We start from the raw sequence: 19,235 nt of genomic DNA, 5'->3' as shown, positions 1-19,235 counted from the left end.
TCAATCCATCTATTATGCAAGCCAAAAAGTCGCTGATAGAGAGAGGAACTACATAGTGACAAAGCTTGAGTGCTTAGCAATGGTGCTTACCTTGGAGAAGTTTCGACACTACCTAGCTACTGCAAATGTACTTCAAGTTTTATATGGATCATGAAGCTTTATCCTTCCTAATGAATAAGACAAATATTAAGGGCAGAATGATGAGATGGTTACTTCTATTCTAGGAGTTCGATTTTAAAGTGGTCACCAAACCCAATTGTTTCCATGTCCGCTGATCATCTATTGCGAATCCCTTAGAGTGACAAAGAGAACAAGATGATCCCAACCTTCTTGATGTAGCTTTGTTTCTAGTAGAGACTGTGACTCCATAGTATGTAGACATTGCCAACATCTTGGCCACACAATAATACCCCCCTGGTATCTCAAGTAGAGAGAAGAAAAAACTTCTATTGGAATTAGTCCCCCACACCTTGCTAGGTAGTGCTTTGTATAAGAGAGACAAAGATCAAGTGTTGTAAAGATGTGTTGTAGGAGATGAGATTGGGATTGTGTTGAAAGTATGCCATGATGAGCCTATGATTACTGTAAGCATTGTGATGTCTATTAATGGGTGGGAAAGTCTACTAAAACCAGTGCCATGCCACTGTAGCCCATCCTTCCAATAAATCCATTCGAGAAATGGGGCATTGACTTCGTGGGCCTAATTGACCCTCCAACCAAAAGAAAAAAAAACATTCTACTCTGTATTGATTATGTGATGAAGGGATATGAAGCCAAAGGTCTTAAGCATGATGATGGCAATGGTGTGGCTCTATTCTTGTATGAGAACATTTTTGACAAAGGCACTCACTTTCTAAATAAGATCATGAAAGAGCTAACAAAGATCTACAAGATCTAGCCAAATTATTGAAGTCACCAATCACATCCTCTGCTCGATCCTAAAAACAAGGAAAATTATCACACATTGCCGTGATTGGGATGATTGACTTATAGAATCCCTCTGGGCATATAAATCTCCCATAAGGCCATAATAGGATAGACACCTGTCCAGTTGGTCTATGGTATGAAGCCATATTTTTAGTTGAGCTAGAATTTCTCTCTTTGAGAGTAGCTATCATCGAATGGTTGGGAGATGCAGAGTCTTGCAATCTCATCTCCTACACTTAGAATGTCTGGATGAGACTCGAGGATGGCCTTACAGTGCATGGAAGCCACACAAGCCCATGACACAAAGTCTACCATAACAATTTCATCAAATCAAAAGAATTCAAAGAAGGTGATTTCATCCTTGCCTATGATTTACACTTTGATAAGTTTCTTGGAAAGCTCCAATGGCATTGGATGGGCCCTTACAAGGTACTTGTAGTCAGCTCTACTAGCTCTCTTTAGATTCAAGCCATAGATGTCTTTTATAATCTCTTCTTGATCAATGGCTATTGCATGAAGAAGTATTACCCTCCTTAGGGATCTTGAAAATCATAGTCGATAGTCCCTTTCTCCCTTTGGTGTCACTTCTTAATGCTTCTTATGCTACTTCTGATAGTCATTGGAAGTCATCATGTGGATTCTATTGATGGCGGTGAAGCAAATAATTTCTACTCTACCTTTTGCTCTAGCTCTTGCTCTTGTTCTATTTCCTTTCCTTCCAATCCAATAGATGTGGCAAGGTTGGTTTTAAACACTGGGATTTTCATTATTGAAAAAAAAGAAAAAAAGGGAAAAAATTTTATGGGAGAAAAAACTTCGATCCTTGCCATACCAACCTACTCTTCAAGAAAAGGTGGAAACACAATTAGGAGTAAGAATAAAATAATAAAAAATAGATTGTCATGGAAGAAAAAGAAGAAATTCCCTATCATAATAGACATCACTTCAAGAAAAGGTGGCAAACACCCTTGGGTGGGAAGTTAATTGTGGAAAAGGTGGTACCACCTCGCAATTTAGATCAATTGACTCATTAGTCAAACTCTCTAGGATGCAGTTTTGAAGATGCCTCCCTTGGTGCACAATGTCCTATCACTCTACAAGTATCTAACTCCTCCAACAGAAACATGCGTCTAGGTTAGGAAGACCGAATTGGAAGAAACCGGTTCATTGGATTGAGATTGTGAAGATAGGTATTGTTAGGGCACGAAAAAATACAAAACACAACCATTAAGAAAAACACACAAAAAACTCAAAACCCAAATCTCAAACACAAAACACAAACTCATACTCTCCTTGTTGGATTTCTTGTGTGGCAAGGTTGTGCATATGCTATTAATTTTTGTGTCTTCTTGGAAAGCTTGTAATTCACCTAATGGTGGAAGAAGTATTAGAAGAAGGTAGAAAAGAAGGGGTGAAGGGAGAAGAAGAAGAAGAAGAAGAGATAGAGGTACCATTACTTTGATCATGCACCCTACCCACTCATCCCTCACTCACACTCACTCACTCATACTCACTCAATCTCTCATACTCATTCCTACCCACTCATCCCTCACTCATACCCACCCACTCATCCCTTACTCACACTCACTCATTCTCTCATACTCATCCCTCACTCATCCTCATTCACACTCACTCACTCACACTCATACCTACCTCACTCATACTCATCCCTCACTCATCCCTCACTCATCCCTCACTCACACTCATACCTACCTCACTCATACTCATCCCTCACTCATCCCTCACTCATCCTCATTCACACTCACTCACACTCACTCATTCTCTCATACTCAATCCTCATTACTCATCCGTCACTCATACCCACTCACTCACACTCACTACTTCTCTCATACTCATCCCTCATCACTCATCCCCCACTCATACCCACTCACTCATCCTCATTTACACTCACTCACTCACACTCATACCTATACTAACTCACTCGTATCCACACTCACTCATACCCATAATACTCACATCTCACTTATCCTTCACTAATACTCACATCTCACATATTCCTCACTCATACTCACTCACTCACGCTCCCACTTACACACACACACACACAATGTCTCAAGGCTCACTCATACTTGTCTTACTCACATTGTAAATTTGAATCTCTTGCTTTACATATCGCACCAAAGTGCCATCCTTACTTGCCATATTGTTATCATAACATGATTGTGATACTTTGAGGAGTTTCTTGCACCCATGCACATTGGATTGGAAAGGAAAACATAATTTTGCACACATCACCCTTGTAAGTTTTTGAATCAAAGTGTTGCAAAGTGCCTTGATAACTTGTAGGTTTTGAAGTCAAGCATTTGAAATAAATATCTTAATGACTTAAGAACTCAACAAGGAGCTTGTTAAACTAAGTAACCACCTCATCACATTGCAAGGACCTAGCACACATTGCACATAGCACCTAGGCAACCTCAACAAAACACTATGATGACATTACCTTAGGTCATTTAGGATAATAGTGCAACAACCACAATAGTCACTTTCACATCTACATATAGGACACACTACAAGTCATTAGGGGGGAAATTATCCAACCAAGTTGCCATTATCATATGCTCCATTTTGATCATTGCAAGGGCCCGATGAGTTAAATATTATCAACTAAGCTGCCACAAGTCCTAAGCCCCCTTTGAATCATTTGAACCCCATTCAAAGAAGGTACCAAGACTGTAGCAATTGAGAGGAGAAGACAATCATTGAACCCATAATTTTGCCACTTGCACTTAGTACAAGATCACAAGATTGATTGACCCCAACAAGAGACGAATTTGAAGGATAGAAACTCCAAGAAATGACGTTGCAAAATCCAAGAAGAACTAACAAGCATAGATGGTTGAATGAGAACACCCACACTAAGAACCACACAAGACCATTGCAAGAAGAGTTGAAGAGTTTATCATCTGTATATTAAGAGCCTGACACTTTGTGCCTCATAATGAACTTGACTTTAAGTCTTGAAGTCCTAAAACCTGATGAGTCAATACAAACAAGCAAACATTCCCATCCATCTATCCATTCACATGTTGCCAAAGCAGCTAGCAACACAAGAGCCTAGGCCATAGCTAGTAGATCAGATGGTGATAGATAAATTTCTAAGGTCTGACCTTAGATGCATTGAGTGCATCATCACTCACATGTATCATGACTGTCCAATACGCAAGGTTTCATGTAGCACCCTAACTAGCCTACCATGCCTAATATTTGAAAGGTCCAAGCCACAAACATTGACCTAGAAGATGAAGAGCTAATCCCTCTTACATATCTTAGGGTCAAATTAACTACCAAGTGAGAACTCATCATTACCGCTCTCATAGATGAAGGTTCAAATTAAAACATCTTAACCTATGAGGTATTGGACAATCTCAACTCATCTCGACCAATGCAGCTATCAAGCCATATGGAGGATCGACCTTATTCCCTCTTAAGATGATGCAAAATTCTTTTGACTATCAAGATTGAAAGCATGCCCATAGTGTTTTATGTGCTTCCAAATTGAGAAGATATGGAAAATGAAGTCTTGACCTTTCAAGCATGCAACCACATGCATTGTGGACTACGAAGCACACCGTATACATCTAAGCTTACCAAATGTGGAGATATCACTACTTTCAGCAAAGGGGACATTTTCTCTTCTCTAGAAAAGGGCAAGAAGCTTGTCTCAAAGTCAGATCAAATGCCTAGAAAGGACAACCCAAAGAGTTCTTAATGAACTACTTAAAGCACACGAGAACAAGAGAGAACTGCTTAGTAGGAACCCCCTTGGAACCAAAGGAAAGGTCATAGCTACTAGAAACACTACTAGAGCTTCTTAAGCTGCTGGGAAGAGAATTGCATTTAGAAGGGGGAAGAGATTTAGAGCAAGTAATTGGAAGTGTCGATGGAGAGCTACACAAGGCCGTGATAGTTTCCCAAAGCATTGCTTTGTGCTCAAGGGTTTTATGAAGGAAATTGTTGGATTGGGTTACCAAAACCACCTACAAAGCCACCTCCAGTGACCATAGACTAAGTCACATCCAAATCCAAGAGAAAGCAAAAGATACCCACACACAGATCTAGGTCATGGACCAATATACTTGAGGAGACAACACTAGATCAGTTAGTGGTGGATGACGAGCTAGTTCATGTGACACTTGAGCCCACAATTCCAAAAGAGCAGCCACTTGAAGTTGTTGCTACTCCACAAGAGGAACTGGTAGTGTCTAAAAAGTCATTGAGCAAGGAGGAAAAACTAGAGCTAAAGAAACCACTTCCATGTGAGGCTGCTCAAGCTGAAACAAAAAGTCCAAGGATAGATGAGATAAAGCCTTGAAGTGTTGATAAGAAACAACCCCAGCTTGTTGCTGGTTCTTCATAAGAAAAACTAGAGTCTCCTCGAAACCAAGAAGGTTGTTGCTGGTTCTTCAAAAAAACTAGAGTCTCCTTGAAACCAAGAATCTTTATCACCCAAACCAAAAAAAAAAGGCAGCAGTAGCCTAGTGTAGTTGCTAAATCTAAGAAAAAGGATCGATAAGGGACATCTACGAAAACATCAAAAGAGCGATGATCTCCCTCTATGAGTGTTGTCACAAACAAATTTGGAACTACCAAGCCCATGAATACTTCCAATCGGTTGTTTGAGGATCCAAGTGCACAGTCATCTTTGACTGTCATAATTGACCACTCCACTGAATCAAAAGTTACTACTTCCAATTCTGAGATGGAACCCATACAATCACAGCCCTTTGCAATGACCAAGACTGTCACTTTAGCTAAAGAACAAGCCTCTATTACTTCAATCTCACACAAGGACATAGAATCTAGTGTAGAGAGAATAATGAACTCATTGATTCACGAATCATGTTCTTCTCCACCAAAAATCTCCGATACACTTGAAACTAGCTAAATGATTGATCATGGAGATGTTAGAAAAGAGGGAGTAACACAGAGATCAATCAGAAGCTATGAGTTCTCAGGAACTAGATGAAATGCTCTTGACTTCACTTCTCGTGCATATGTTTATGCCGACCTTGGAATTCAAATTGCTGGAGCATAAAAAAATCTTAGAAAAGCCTTTAACATGGTCAAGGAAATCACAAATTTATTAGATTTACCCATCAATTGTGGGAGAAGTTATCAAGCAAATGACCAAGATAGATTAGGAGAAGCATTGCGCTTAATTTCTGTGTTTTACAGCGAGAAGCACACAATAAGTAGGGAAGATGTTGCAGCATTGGCCAAGAAAGTAGAAGGATAAAGTGAGTTTGAACAAAATGGTATTCTAGTCAAGGGCAAGTTGCACGATATGGGCACTGCCTAATGACTATTGTTGAGCAAAGAAAGGCACTTTGGACTTCACTGCATGATCCTACATATGTTGCTCCTACAACTCTTCGAGTGCTTGCACTTGTTCATGGTGTCAACATTTTGAAATTGGCTAAACTTGTTCCCTTATGTGACAAACGTCTTTCAGATGAAGAGCTACCCATTGGAAGTCGATTAGAACAACAAGACATGATGATTAATGCCACTAGATATATATTTTGTCTCACCCATGCCCCACAACTTCTTGATGACCATAATTCATTAGAGTACAATCCTAATTTCTATGAATGCTTTAGTCTAAAGTTGTGTGACACAATACCAAATCTTACCTCTAGTTCTAGTACTACAATGACTGAATCTTCATCAAATGATATGAAGTAGAGTGATGTACATAAACCTTCTATTAACCAAGACACAGTGGCTGGAAGTGATATGCTTGCAACTCTAGATCCTAGGCCCAATTCCACTAATATCTCTACTAACTCACCTCACCAATTAGTCCGAATTGAGCTGGTTGAACCTTGGGATGCTCTAGAGGAGATTGCTGAGGCACATATCTAGATTAGCCCTACTAAACCTGACCCTCCTTCTAGCATCAACAAGCCTTTGCTAGTATGTTGACCATCGAGTACCATGGCTACTTATTTAGTAAAGAATTTCAATTCCTCTAAAACAAAATGCCTACTCCAATTTGAGGCCATATACACTAGTTATACCAAGTTGTTTGCAATGATTGATCTAGGCCTTACTAATGATGAGGCAGTTTAGGTTGCTTCTAAATGGCATTCCACTTGGGAGGACAAGGAACATATTTTCAATAAAAGCCTCTTGATTCACAAGGAATATGTTAGGACACTCCCTCAGGATTTCTTAATATCATGTTGATTTATTCCTTCTTATGCTTCTATGACCAAAATCCAAGTCCAATCAATACTTGATGAGCTTGAGCAGAATTGTCATTCCTCAAGTTTGTTCTTGTAGAAGTGGTTTTCTCATCGACTTGAGATTGCTTGCGATGGCACTGTTCTTATGACTGTAGCTGAGCAATGCCATATAGTCAGTACACTTGACCCAACTTACTGTGAGACCACTTCACTATGCCCTATCATCCTAGATTGAAATCTCGCCTTACCATGAAAGTTGATATATCACCCATTGCTTGACAAGATTCTGATTGACTACATATTACCAGTTGCTTTGCAGGACCTTGGCGATTTGATTACTTACATTTGTGGACTAGATACTTGACCACTTGACTTGGATGCTTTTGCCCAATTGGAGTACAATCTGAATTTTTATGAGTGGTGCATCCTAAAAACTGTAGAATACTAACTCTTTTTCCTTTTAGTCTTAGTTTCTTTGTATATATATTTTTAAATCTCAATTTGTTGCATTGACAAGAGCAAAAGATCCTCCGAATTTAGAAATAATGCTACATCTTATGCGAGGGCAAATAATAAAAACAAAAGGTACAAGCTCAAACCCTTTCACTCCTTGTGTGATGGTGAAATTCAAGAAAGAAGAAAGTTGTTCGTAATTCTTTCTAACTTTTTCCCTTGAATCCATTGTACAGTACTCTCAAAATTTCACCAACAAGTGAATGTAGGAAAATAATACGTGACAAAGCAATGCAATGAGCCTCAAGGATTGAAGACAATATCATTGGCAATAGAATCTTTCCATGAATATCCTACGCTGTTGTGGCAACATTAAAGACTTGAAGCTCACACTAGCATCAGAACCTTCTTGAAGATCTCAAGCTTGAGAGGCATCATGTTAAGACATCAAAGGCCAATTAAGACAACAAGTTTGAGCCCCATTGAAGAAACACAGAGCTTCAAGAACCATCAACAATGAGGTTTTGCTTTCTTTGATGAAACCATATCTTTACTATAACATCTAATGGTCATCTACTTCCTTAGGAGTAGTTGCAAATGCTTTATCAATGAGCATACCCGTCTTCATCGACAATTTTAGGTTCTTCTTCAACAAGAGCTTCATCAACAATGCAACCATGTGCTTTAATGTCCAAGCTCAATGTTCAAATCTTCATTGTATGCACCTTAGTAAACCAATCATCTTGTGTGCCAAGTTTTATTATTTGCAGTTAGCCTTTTGATCTCATACTTCCATTTCTCCTTGTAACGGAGCATGCCTTATTGTATATCACTGTTGTTACTTGACTTGCCAAAAGGAAAAAAAAGATAGAGAAAAAAAAAGAAAAGGAAAAGAAATATGCATGCAAGTGCACCGCACCGCACCGCACCGCACCGCACCTAAGGGTCCTCAAGTTCAATGTGTCTAGTGACCCTATCGGGTGGCTCTCTCTCTAACCCCCTAGCCCTTTTCCCATTATCCCACACCCTTACTTAGGGCACATCAATGTTAGGAAATACCTAGTAGGGAGTCTTGGCTTGCCTTGGCTGACGTGTCTCCATGAGTCACTTCCACATTTCATCCCTTCATATGATTCACCTGGTTTCATCAATCCTTATCAGAAAGATGGAAAAGGTTCTTCAACATAAACACAACAATTGCATGAGATACCATTTGTGCTTCATCCAGTGCAAAGACCCATGTTCTTCAGGAGATTATTGGATTGGACACCTGCTCCTATCCATCCCACATCAGTGTCTCCCTAGCATCTTCATGAATAACTGTCTTTTCCCTCAACACCCACAATTCTTCCCATCTTCATTAGATCAAGATCCCTTGCTTCATCAAGTACCATGCATCACTCAACACAGAATCCATGAAGCAGTCTTCTAACTATGTGTTAGACCATATATGCACGCACACTCACTATAGTATTTGCACAATAACCTATTCATGGTTTTGGGTCCTCAAGTGTGGGACAACACTCTAAGCTTGTATGGAGTTTGACCCATCTCCCAAATCGAGAACATCATATGTCTTGTGTACAAATAGAAGACTAGCACTTTCCCCTAGAAAGTGATTGCACATGAGGTTTTCTTTGTAGGTACAACAGTTCATGGAGGATCATGAGCCATCACTTCTACATCAACCTTGAATCTCCTGTCTTGTGCAATCTACCATTCAACTTCAAGGATTGTTAATCTCAATTTGAGATGGTAGAAAAATGAAGAAAAAGGTGAAAAAAGGATGGAAAAAGAGCAAAGGCATAGAGGCGGTCCCTAAAGCTAAGCTGAGGCAAAAAGCACAATTCTAAATAAAAGGCACCTAAAAAAACTCTAAAAACTCTTGTAAAAGAGCGCCATGCTCCCTCCTATGCCATTTGTAAAAGAATAGATGGGTATAGGCTTAGGGCATGAAGCAAGAAGAGGGAATTAGAAAAAGGGACCTTGCCACAATGGCCGGTCATGTAAAAAGGGATGGGTGCCCATGGGATTTTAGGGCTTATATATAAAGTTCAAAAAGTAAATGGAAGCTCATTCTTTGGTGTGTGGCTAACAAGAGTCCTCTCTTCTTCTCTTCTCTTCACCTTACTTGTGTGTGTGCTCTTGAGAGAGAGAGTGTGAGGGAGTGAGTGAATGTGTGGGAGTGAGGGATCAAGAGGGTGAAGCTCTTCACCATCTACTCTTCTCTCTTATTCTATCTTCTCTTCTCCTTTCTTTTCTCGTGCGTGCGGCTATGGTGAATGGAGCTTGGAGATGGAGGAGGCTTGAGGATGCTTGAGCTAGCATCTAGGATTGTGGAGCTACTGGTGTGTGTGAGAGAGGAGGCAACTCATTTTGGCATCAAGGTAAGCTCACTACACCCCGAGAGGATTGATGACACATCGGCTAGGTGAGAGATAGCCATGAGAGCTCGCTTGAAATGCTTGAAACAATAAGTGGTCCGTGGGTCTTGGTGGTTGAGCATGAGCTCCCACTACATTTTGGTTCCGTTTGCTGGGACCAACAGATTCAAGATTGAGCACTTGCGTGCCTCATATTGAGCATTGAAGTAAGGGATTCATCCTCGAAACAGAGCTTGAGATAGGTAGGAATTTTGGGTTTTTTGATCTTCGAAATAAGTAAGTATTTTGGGTTATTATGTTGGTTTGATGATTGGAAAAGATGGAGAAATCATTTCAATTTTTTGCCTTCGGTCTTTGTTGCATCTAGCGTAGGTTAGGATTAGGAAATTGGATCAGAAAAGTCTAGGATTTGCTGCTGTAAAACAGGGCAAAACATGGTACAAATCATGCAAAAATGGAAAAATAGAGTGTTTGGGATGTTTAATGTCACCAAATGAGTGATTGGGGACATCAAAACCTTACACATGAAGGGGTTTAAGAGCCAAGAGGTCAAGGAAGAGCTCATTTCACGCCCTCACTGAGAGAGAGAGAGAGAGAGAGAGAGAGAGAGAGAGAGAGAGAGAGAGAGAGAGAGAGAGAGAGAGAGAGAGAGAGAGAGAGAGAGAGAGAGAGAGAGAGAGAGAGAGAGAGAGAGAGAGAGAGAGAGAGAGAGAGAGAGAGAGAGAGAGAGAGAGAGAGAGAGAGAGAGAGAGAGAGAGAGAGAGAGAGCTCTTGGAGATTCGATTCGATCTTGCCGCTAGGGGGTCTATTGTGTGTTCCAAGTATATCAAGCCATTCCCCTTATACCTTGGTATACTGATTTGGAAGCTCTTGTGTGATATGATTGCATGTGTTGCAAGATTTGAGCAAATTAGTGCCTTTGTTGCCGTCATCACGCGCTGTTTGGCCAGTCCGAGTGGCCGCTTCTGATTCTGGGAGGGCCGAGTCCCAGAATCGGCCCTCGACCCACTTACTCTCAGCTGACTTGGCCCACTAGTCAATTCGGCCCGCCGTCCGAGCATATCACTTGGCCCACTTGCAACTCGGCCCTCAGGCCAATCTACCCCATTCGTCGTTGGCCTATCTGAATGAACCAACTTGGCCATATTGAAACTCGGCCCTCAGTCCATGTGCCTTGGCCCGTCCGAATAGACCCCCTTGGCCCATCCGATTGAATCTCCTTGGCCCATCCGAATCACCCCGTCCAAGTCACCCTGTCTGAGCTTCCCATTCGGCCCTCGGCCACGACAACTCAGCCCAGCCCCTGCAATTCGGACGAGTTGGACCGAGTTAGGATATTTCCAAATTTTTAGGAAATTAGACCAGACCCGGCTTGGTTGCATAAACCTTCTGAGTCCTCTCAAAGCACATAACTCAATTCTAACGTAGGGAATAGGCAAATTCATAGGACGCAGCCACTTAGCAACTCGAGTAGGCTATTAAGAGACCTAGAGTCCCAGCGATAACCAGTATGCATATACTGTGGTAGCGGAAACTACTTGCCGGTCGAGTGTCAATACCCTATGTCACGACCTTGCACTAATTGCGGTAGATTCGGTCACGACGTCGCGCATTGCAGATTACCGAGAAGACTTTTATACTCACAACCATATGGCCAACCATATCTAGCAAGCAGACCCCAACAATTCTTCGAAAGGGGAGTCCCATTGGCCCTTCCTACGCCTAATGATGTTAAACCGGTTGTCCCTAGAATGGACATAAACTCTATAGGCATACCTAGACCGGCTCTACTGCCTACGTGACCCATTCATTGAGTGACACTCCAGTCCACTACATGGAGGAGCCAAATGAGGAAGAGACTTATGTATGCCAATTTGTCTCGCACGATGATGAGGACAACACAGTCCTTATGGAATATCGACCAGTACAAGTGATAGCGTTAGGAAGAGGCCATGGTAGAGGCCTAGGAGGGCAGTCGCAGTTGGACTTGCAGTCATCCAGGGCATGTCTTATCATGTTGTCCTGAAAGGGAGCAACCAAATAGAGACAAGGAAGACCTAAGATCCCCTGAGTGCAGAATCACTCATCTCTTCATTGACTGTCCCAAGCAAAAACCATCCTCAAGTTTAGCCAACATGCCATCTGTCCCATTGGGACTATTCGGCATTGAGAACCTAGATGGGGAGGCCACACCTATCCCTTGCATGTCATGACCCGAGCAAAGCAAGACGACATATTGTTGCCAGGTCCTAGCAACCTCGATGCAGCCTCGATTGGGAAGAAGAGTCGTAGAATGAGAAAGAAGAAACTCGTGAGAGTGCCACGACTCTGGCTGCTGGAAAGAAGGTCACTGATGCAAAGGTAGAAACCTCGGTTCCTAAGACGGTAGAAAAGGGCTATCAAGAAAGTAAAGGAATGGGCAAAAGAGGCCCAAGAGCATGTAAAAGATACTGAGCCCATCCTAGAGGATGAGATCGAAGATCTCTCTAGCATAAGCACGCCAGTCTCACCGCCTCGACCAAAATCGAGAGACGTGACTGCACCACAAGTAGTATCATTTAGGCAAAGCCTTGATGCTATAGGCCAACAAATTAGTCACGACCATTGGCTGGGACAATCCGGAATAGGAGAAAGATGAGCAGCCAATGACCTCCTTACCACGTGAGTGACCACCCTTGTGCGCTGAGCCTAGGAGACCTGGTTAGACAACATTCCGCCCTATGGCAAGACCTAAGCAGTGGGTTGAAGGATCACGAGAGCAAGCTGCTGTAGACCTGCATGACTATGATGCAGAGACACAAATATCGAGTCTGATGCTGCACTCTGTGCCTAAGTCCTTACACGTTAATGCTTTCTAGGAAGGCATTGAGATGCATGCGGTCTTACTTGTCTTAGCCCTAGGTGACACAACGAGAGAGGGGATTGTAGATATAGGAGCGGGGGTTAGTGTACTGAGCTATGCAGTGCTTCAGACTTGGGAAAACCCGCCTGTCAAGACTGCCATGTTCAATGTCACACTAGCGAACGGTATGAGAGTGAAACCATTCAGGGTACTGATGAACTGGCCGATGAAAATCGTAGGTGTCCAGTTCTCGGTTGAATTTATAGTCATGAAGGGAGTGGACTATAATATCCTATTAGGCTGACCCTGGATGCGCAATGCCAGGGTCATCAATGATTGGGGTAATGGCTTAATCTTCCTTGGCAATAGAACGGAAGCTGTGACGGTAGAGATGGACACTTGGAAGACCTCACTAGTTGAGTTGGATGCCATCTCCGCGATGCTTAAATGTAACACTCAAGTCAAGAAGTCCTAGAGGATGAGTGAGATTGGATGCATGTCCTTGCTATGATTGACTTGCCATTCTCGGATCATGAGGCATATGAGCAAGCTATCAAGACAATTGGCAAGTCAAAAGACACATGCTCCGTACCAGTCTGCATGATGGCAGGAACCCTTCATGGGCGACCTAAACCTGTCACATTCCAAGTGCCAAATATTAAGAGGGAACTCCAAGAGATTTTGGAGTATTTGACCGGCAAGCTAGCTGGCAATCCAACAGCAAACTTCAAGCCACTCCAAGATTTGTTAGATGAACCAAGGTGGCAATGGACTAGGGTGCATGACTTAAACCTCATGTACAATTGGGCCCTAGTCCCTGATCAGAGATAAGAGATATACCAAAATCTAGGAGACGATGAGCGTACGAAGCTGACTCCAAAGTTGACTCCAAAGATGATGAGCAGTCAGACGAAGTTGACTCCAAAGACGAGTACAAGGATTTTTCTTCTTTCAGTGACAAAAGTGAGGGTGAGATAGACATGGTGGAATATGACACTGAGGGATGAGAAATAGAACAGATATGAGCATACTCCAAGCCAGAAAAAAAGAGTGTCTTTAAGATAGAGTGAGGGGTAATGTGCATGGATTGTGACCATGCTTGGTTGGAATACATAGGAGCCATAGATTTCGAACAAGCAAGCCTAACCCAACTAGGTACGACACCGGTGCTTAGAACAGAGTCACCCTTTGAGCTGCTACCGCCAGGAGAAACCACCTCTTCTAGCAAAAAAGATGAGTTTGATTTTGAGTCAGAAGTAAGCTCAGATAGCGACCCAAAAATACCTAGACCATCCAAGACTAGACGCACCAAGGGGAACCTACCCATCCATTTGAGATGCAGACGATTAAAAGGAAGAAAGTAAAAAACAGCCTAGGGTCATGCAAACGGAAGAGCAAAGAAAGATGTAGGATATCCCAAAGATATTTACAAAATTCAAGAAGGGTGACGGGGTAGTAATCTTGTTGGGTGCCCAATGCCAATGGAAAACGAGTGAACCCATCGAGGGACCAGCCAGGGTCAAGGAGATAAATCTAGCACAGGAAGGGGAGACACCCTGACTAGTCTTTATTGCCGATGACTTGACTGAGGAAGAGGAGACGAGTCTTGTTGCTCTCTTGCAAGAGTATATAGATGTGTTTACTTGGTCCTTAGAAGAGCTTAAGGGGGTAGATCCGAGTGTAGTGACTCATAACATACCAATGATGCTAGACGCAATGCCAGTCAAGCAGCAACCATACTTGATGAATGCAAAACATGCTCATGCAGTCAAAGAGGAGATTGACAAGTTGATGAGAGTAGGATACTGGGTGTCACCCATAGTCATAGTGATGAGAAAAACAGAAAGATTAGAGTGTGCATCAATTACAAGAAGGTGAACATTGCCACTAAGAGAGACAACTACCCATTGTCGTACACCAAGCACATGCTCGAAAGAGTGGTGGGCAAAGAGGCATACACATTTCTAGATGGCTTCTCTGGATACAATTAGGTGTAAGCACAACCTGCCGATAGGCATAAGACTACCTTTGTCACTAAGTGGGGCATCTTTGCTTACATAGTCATGCCCTTTGGGTTGACTAATGCCCCAGCCACCTTTCAATGCCTCATGTGCACCATATTTAAAGACATGCTTTGCAAGGAATTGGAATTCTTCGTGGATGACTTGTGTGTTCACTTGACCTAGAGAGAACACTTAGACAAACTCCGAGCAGTCTTTGAGCGGTGTTGCCTATATCGTCTCTCCCTGAACCCCTTAAAGTGCCACCAGTTTTGGGTGAAACATGGATGCATCCTAGGGCACATGGTATTGAAGAACAGCATTGCCACTGACTTCTCGAAAGTCAAGGTTATTGTTGATCTTTCGCCCCCAATTAACTATAAGGGAGTTCAGTGCTTCTTAGGCCATACGAGATACTATCGACGGTTTGTGCTGAACTATGCATTGATTGCAAGACCTTTGTACAACCTTTGTACAAGCTGTTGATTGTCTTTGAGTGGACTGAAGCATGCCAACGAGTGTATGAGGAATTGAAAAAGGCTATGACTACTACAACGATTCTACAAGCCCTAGATTGGACCATTACCTTCCATGTGCATATTGATGCTTTGAAATTCACCGTGGGGGCAGTGTTGTGCCAACCTGGCGAACAAAACATCGACTATCCAGTGATGTTTGCTAGCAATTGAGACTAAATGAATTACTCGACGATTGAGAGAGAGGGTTTAGCCATGGTATTTGTTGTAAAGAAGTTTCAGCATTATCTGTTGGCTATGCCTTTTACTTTCTTTGTGGACCATCAAACCTTGCTATATCTATTAAACAAACCTTGCACGCTACAGAACGCATAGATTGATGGATCCTTTTGCTTTTAGAATTTGACTTCTCCGTGGTTGTACGGAAGGGAAAACAACACTACATGGCTGACCACATGTCACACATCCCCATGTCCATGGGAGAGGCCGTTGGACAAGGCATTATCGATGAATTTCCAAACGCCCATCTGTTTAACCTTTCCAGCAACAGAGATTTATTCAAGGCTGATCTAATGCCATATTGGGTAGATGACATCGTCCAAGTGGTGGAGCACAGATTGCCTGAGCGACCGATAGAAAAAGCCTGACTTAGGCGACTTATCCTCAAAATCCAACCCTATTAGTTGATAGTAGGCCAACTATATAGGCTAGGGCAAGATGGGTTGTTGTGTAGATGCACATGTGAGCATGAGATGCACGATGTGCTCGCAGAGGTGCACAACAAAATTGCACTTTAGCGGAGACACAACACCCCGCAAGGTGCTTCAGTCTCAATTGTGGTGGCCCATGCTTTTTCATGATGCAGCACGATTTGTCAAGAATTGTGACAAGTGTCGGCAGAAAAAGGTTCCGATTTGCAAGGATCAAATGGAGTTGACCCCAATCATTGCATGACTACCCTTTGAAAAATGGGGGATCAACTTCATAGGACCCATTAGTCATGCAACACAGTATTCGTAGGCCAAATATATCATTGTGGCCATAGACTACCTAACGAAATTGGCAGAAGCGAAAGTGACATGAATGAATGACGCTAGAACGACTTCCAAGTTCTTATGGGAGTAGGTGATCTCACGATTCGACTACCCCATTGAACCAGTCAGTGACCAGGGCATGCACTTCATCAATGAAGTGATAGCACATCTTCTATCCACCTTTCTAATTTTCAATCAAAAATCCTCTCCATACTACCCTTAGGCAAATGGGTAGACAGAATCCACAAATAAGATCCTTGTAAATGTCGTGATCAAAGTAGTCTCTGCTTCACGTAGCGATTGGGATAACAAGCTGATGGTAGCCTTGTGGGCTTACCGTACGGCTTACAAAATGGCTGTCGGCCAGACTCCCTTTAGGTTGACCTATGGGACTGAGGCAATTCTACCAATAGAGTTATTCGTTCCTAGCTTGAGAATAGCGCTTCAAGAACAAATGGAAGGGAAGGAGGCATGGACGCAATGCCTGGTTGAACTTGAATGCCTCTCGAAAACTTGCCTTCTAGCCACTCATGCGCTCATATGCAAGAAGGTATGATGCAAGAGCTGGTTTGACAAGCGTGTCAAGTAGTGCAACTTTGAATAGGGTGACTTAGTGCTCCTATACTTAGTTAAAGGAAAAAAGTAGAAAATGAAGTTTAGAGATCTTGGGCCTTTCAAAGTTGGTGCAATCAGTCGAACTGGAAATGTTGAGCTCGATACTCTAGATGGCGAGAGCATAGGCTTCTTCAATGGTAGTCGCATTAAGAAGTACTATCCTCCCACGCATCCGTTGCATGAGCCACAAATGTTAGAACCCCCAGTCAAAGTACGAGTTGCCACAATCACGGAAATTAATGATGAGGATGAGGAAGCTGTAGAACCCGCACACCTCCACATCATAGTTATTACCAAGAAAACATGCGCTTTCAATGCCTTGATCGACGAGGGAGCAGAGTTCAATGTCTTAACTCACGACCATTGGACCCAACTTGGTGAACCACCACTACAGCCCACTAATGCCAAATTAAGCCCATATGAGGGCTGCTCGGATGCACTTCTCAACAAGTATAGAGACGTTGTTGCTAACGAGTTTGAGAGTGTACCAATGATCTTTTACGTGTTGCCAAACACTAAAGACGCAGGCACGGAGTTGCTGCTAGGGCGAACCTTCAAGAAGTAAACTCACTGCAATGTCGATTATGAGTCGCAGCGCATCCACCTCGCCATAGGCAACGTTCGCATTGTTACAGCCTTCAGCAAGGGCTGTGCAACCTCATTAAAGTTCGCAAGGCAACCAATAGAAATACTCACAGCCAAGTCTACGGAGGGGGATAGTGCTCGGCCACCATCCACCATCCACCCAATCCAAGTATAGCAGCCCATATTACTCCGATGCTCATCCACGAGGCTCAACCACCACTTCATGGGCAACTGCCACCATCTGCCGCCAAGCCTTCTAGCCCCATCAAACCCCAGCCACCTGCAGGCCTTAAACCCTCCTATGAGTAAAAATTATTCTTAACTCTAGACACCACAGGCCTAGCTGAAGACACATGGGATGATGTTATTGCTTGCCTTAGATGCTTAGATGCCATGTTCATGTCGCTGGCTCTAAGTTATGACCGCTTGGACTTAGGTGTATTGCAAGGGCCTTTAGCAACTAAAGTTTGCATGATGCCTTGTTCCTGGCAAACATTTGAATTCACATTTGTCAAAACACCCCAATCAGTTTGCCGAGTTACTACGCATTGAGATATTAAGAGAACGAGCCATCAAACAACGTCTCATTATGTCCTACGATAAGCGCGTGACTTCCATCACTGACAAAGAAGTTGAGGAGATGAAAGCATTAGCTGACACTAACTCCCCATTTTTACGAAACTTGTACACTCTACGATTGCAATGGGAACTCGAAGGATGTCAAATCATGACCAACGCTGAGTAGCGCCACGCAATCAAGACATCGGAGTATGACCTAACCTATGTCGCACCCACCTCATATAGAGTGTTAACCACTCTTTGTGGCCAACCCATGGAAGAGCATGTCAAAGGATACCCATATCTTGATCGTCTCCTGACCGAAGAAGAGCTACACATCGCTAGCCGTGTCGATTTTGACGATTTCCTAATGGATGTCCTCAATTACATCACATAGGTAAGTATCCGACCCTTCAATCTGGACTGCATATCTTAGCTGGAGAATAACCCAGAATTCTATACTTGGCTCATGCGCAAGTAACCCTTATATCTGAATGTTGAATGCCATTGATCTCTTAACCTTCAATCCTAGGAAGGATTCTTCTCAATTCGGAAGGGGAGGGGGTAAGGTGAATCAAATTAAAACCAATCAAGATCAAGCAAACACATAAGCACATAAGAAACTGGTGATGTAGGAGGAATGTAACAAAAGCTTTGAAATAAAAGGCAAAAATTTTGAAGGGAAGAATCTATGTTGGATCTTAATGCTTTCATTCAACAAACATAAAGTCTTTCCTTTCAACAAATTATTATTTTTAAAAGCACTAATGGGAATCATGGTTCATGACAGGAATGAAAGATGTCGCAACAAGACCATGCCCACCGACTTCGCTCCATAGAAGAGGAGAGGACCCAATACGGCATCTCCTTGGAAAGACGTGCCTACAACAAACTAAAATTTCAAACCATCCATAACATCGAGGAAGTAGTGGCCAAGGAGGAAGCAACCAAGAGGGTTGTAGAGTAGTGCAACCTCGCTAAGTACCTCGAGAAGTTTGCACAAGTGCCTAACCACACAAAGTGTGTGGAATTCCTCTAAACTTATAACCTAGATCAGGAATGTGGGACTGTAACAATGGGAAGGGGGGAGAAGGCCAAACATGTACAGGTACCCTTGAACCTAGCCTTGTTGGAGAAGGCATTGGGGTT

The sequence above is a fragment of the Lygodium microphyllum genome, chromosome 11 (genome assembly GCF_053477565.2).
Source record: "Lygodium microphyllum isolate KBCC chromosome 11, Lygodium_microphyllum_v1.1.10, whole genome shotgun sequence".
Taxonomy (NCBI): domain Eukaryota; kingdom Viridiplantae; phylum Streptophyta; class Polypodiopsida; order Schizaeales; family Lygodiaceae; genus Lygodium; species Lygodium microphyllum.
Note: the sequence above shows the minus strand (reverse complement) of the source record.